Source organism: Galeopterus variegatus, unplaced genomic scaffold (genome assembly GCF_000696425.1).
Source record: "Galeopterus variegatus unplaced genomic scaffold, G_variegatus-3.0.2 Scaffold171, whole genome shotgun sequence".
In the NCBI taxonomy this organism is placed as follows: Eukaryota; Metazoa; Chordata; class Mammalia; order Dermoptera; family Cynocephalidae; genus Galeopterus; species Galeopterus variegatus.
Window position 1 is genome coordinate 656,507 of NW_007726282.1, and position 735 is coordinate 657,241.

The window sequence follows — 735 nt, forward strand, 5'->3', positions numbered from 1 at the left end:
CAGCATCTTCTCCATGTCTTCACATGGTCATCCTTCTGTGTGGGTCTGTGTCCTGATCTCCTCTTCTTATAAGGACACCAGTCAGATTGGATTAGGGCCTGCCCGAAAGACTTCATTTAACTTCTTTAAAGGTCCTATCCTCCAAACCAGTCACATTCTGAGGTCCTGGGAGTTGGGACTTCAACATATAATTTGGTGGCCTAGATACAATTGAGCCCATAACGAGGCGAATGCCAGGCCACGGTCATCTAACGACAGCTCAGTCCTCTGGGGCAGCTGACTGGACAGGACCCCAATCTGCCAGCCTTAGTGGGAGCCAGTCTCCTTGCACGGACCTGCCAGGTGGTGCACGGGTCAAGGCGGCTACCCAGCTGGTCTGAGTTGGACCCAGAAGGAACAGGGACCCCCCGAGACAGATTTTCCAAAATATCTGGCCCCAGCCCCTAAGTGTAGTGGCCACTTTTGCCACCTGCTGCAGGGCACTCCTCCTCTTTACAGATGTGGATTAAACGCAGAACAGCTGGGGTCCCTGTGGGGAGGGTGTGGTGGTGGGAGTCTAGGGAATCTCTCCTGGGGGTTAGAACTATTCTTCACCTGAGGCCCAGACCAGAGTAATGAAGAGAGACCCAAGTTTTATGGTATCTGTGTGGTGTGTGCAGTGTGTGTGATGTGTGTGTCGTGTGTGGTGTGTGTGCATATGTGTGCGTGAGGTGTGCCTGTGTGTGTGTAGTGTGT